At 38.0% G+C, this 2,500-nt stretch overlaps 1 protein-coding gene across 5 annotated transcripts in view; it reads right to left on the bottom strand.

Moving 5' to 3' along the window:
- The window catches only part of LOC106870290 (paladin), a 141,597-nt gene that overhangs the window by 60,321 nt on the left and 78,776 nt on the right, over positions 1-2,500 (bottom strand). The window contains exon 1 of one of the 5 annotated variants that reach the window (XM_014916316.2): positions 1,791-1,809. The exons of the other annotated variants lie outside the window; for them this stretch is intronic. The gene's annotated coding sequence lies outside the window, so the exon portion shown is untranslated. Of the gene's footprint in view, positions 1-1,790; positions 1,810-2,500 lie in introns of those variants that run through there. 5 annotated transcript variants of the gene reach the window in all.

The raw sequence follows: 2,500 nt of genomic DNA, 5'->3' as shown, positions 1-2,500 counted from the left end.
ACGTTGTGTGTGTTTATTGAGCAAAAACACCTAAAAAGCTCCATGAGGCTCTGGCAGGGGGGTGGTGGTGACCCCTGTTGTACTCTTTCGCCCCAACTTTCTCTCACTGTTTCTTGAGTAATGCTGCGATGGACTGGCGTCCTGTCCAGCTGGGGGGAACACATACGCCATAGAAACCGGGAAACTGAGCCCATGAGCCTGGCTAGGCTTTGAAAAGGCGCAAAAAAAAAAAGAATATGAAATACAAATAGGTTGAGCCTCACATATGTAATATAATGAGTTGAAAAACTTTTGATTAACTTTCATTAGGTGCAGGCATGGCTGTGTGGTAAGAAGCTTGCTTCCCAACTACATGGTTCCAGGTTCAGTCCCATTGTGTGGTACCCTGGATGAGTATCTTCTACTTTAGCCTCAGGCTGATTAAAGCCTTGAGAGTGGATTTGGTAGAAACTAAAAGAACCCCATAGTATATATATATGTATATCCGTGTGTGTCTTTGTGTCTGTATTTGTCTCCCCCACAACCACTTGACAACCGGTGTTGGTGTGTTTACATCCCTATAACATAGCAGTTCAGCAAAAGTCACTAATAGAATAAGTACCAGGCTTAAAAAAAAATAAGTACTGGGGTCAATTCATTTGACTAAAATCCTTCAAGGTGGTGCCCCAGTATAGCCACAATTTAATGACTGAAACAAGTAAAAGATAAAAGATAACTAATTAGTAAACAAAAACTGCCTCTAGTCATTACATTTAACGTCCATTTTGCATGAATCAGCCAGAATTTGCTGAGGAATATTTTTTTAATGGCTGGATGCCTTTCCTGTTACCAACTTTCACCTATTTCCAAGCAAGGTAATATTTCCCGTAGCCAAATATATTTTTCATGAAGAGCTAGAAACAATGCTTGTACAATGGTGATGCTCACTTACACACACACACGCATGCACACGCGATGGGCTTCTTTCAGTTCCTGTCTATGAAACCCATTTACAAAGCTTTAGTTAGCCCAAGGCTGTAGTAGAAGACACTTGCCTAAAATGCTGCTGTTAGCTTTACCTTTTTTCATCCTTCTAGGCTTGATCTAATAATGCACCAGTCAATTACTGGGGTTGGCTTAATCACACAACCCCTCCCCACAAATTTCTGTCAAATAAAGGTTTCTGAAAATATCTGGCCCTTGTTGTTTAGCCCCAAGTCAACCCATATTGAGCACAATTATGATCAAAAGCTTTCCAGCCATGACTGCTCTACCTAGGACTACATTATCCAATAGACCCTTCCTATTTTAAAATAGCAGTGTGTGATTTAAAGAAATTTGGTTGCTATTTCTAGCAGACTGGGCAGCTATATAGAAGCTCACTCAAGATGAAGGGTGACATATAAAATTAAGTGTTACATCAAAAGTTACAATGGAATATCAACAGTGATTATTGATTAATGACACATGAATTGAGGTACCAATTCTTTATTCATCAGTCTTCTCTCCTTAATGGGTTAGCAATATTCATTTGTTAATCAGGCACAAGGCCAAAAAAATTGTGGCAAGGTGGGATTGCATGATTAAATCAACACCAGCACTTGTGTGGTACTTCATTATATCAAGCCCAGAATGATAAAAGACAAAAGTCACTGCCACAGAACTTGAACTCAGAACATAATGGGTCGTAACCAAATAGTGTCCAATGCTCTATCACTTCATCCAAACCACTCATCAAAAATCAACAAATCAAAAACGAAAGATAATAATAAATAACAAAAATGAGAAATAATAATAAAAGACAAACTTACATGTAAAGTGACATAAATGGTGAAATGGGATGAAATTTCGACGCAGATATCAATCTCAGGAATTGTTTCAGGGAATGACTTTCACATTCCCTGTCAATCCTTTAAGGAGGAACTTGTCAACAAAAATCTTAGCAACCCTTCAGTTATAAGAGTCTCTCAACACAACATTTGGAGTAGAAGAGAAGAGGAACCTCTTTGTGATCACTTAGCCAACTCATCCACAAATTCTCAGGCATTTCTAAAAGGCCTGCACGGGACAACCGAACAAAAATAACAAGTGGAAACTAGTACATTTGTATTTTGGAGACACCTCAGGGGTTTCTCCCTTGGCCATGTTCATAATCGACATCACTATATTCTTTCCCTCGCTCTACACCTCATAACCTGTGGACAATAACTCTAACTCAAGACCAGTATATATATATATGTGTGTGTGTGTGTGTGTGTAGTCAATTTAAACAAGAACAAACAAGAAAAAACATGAATAAAATGCGAAAAAACAACGTGAGGACATGGAAAAAGTACAGTGTTATTGGACGCTCAGGAAAGGAAAGAAAAGAAAGAGGATTTAATGTTTCGATCGGAGATCTTCGTCAGAAATATAGGAAAAGTTCAAAAAAGGGAAGACAGAGAAAGAAAATCGCCAAATTTGCACACACGGTCACATATATATACATATATATATATACATATATATATATACATATATA

This window comes from Octopus bimaculoides, chromosome 1 (genome assembly GCF_001194135.2).
Source record: "Octopus bimaculoides isolate UCB-OBI-ISO-001 chromosome 1, ASM119413v2, whole genome shotgun sequence".
Lineage (NCBI taxonomy): Eukaryota > Metazoa > Mollusca > Cephalopoda > Octopoda > Octopodidae > Octopus > Octopus bimaculoides.
The sequence above is the reverse complement of the archived record's forward strand: the minus strand, read 5'-3'. Positions and strand labels throughout refer to the sequence as shown.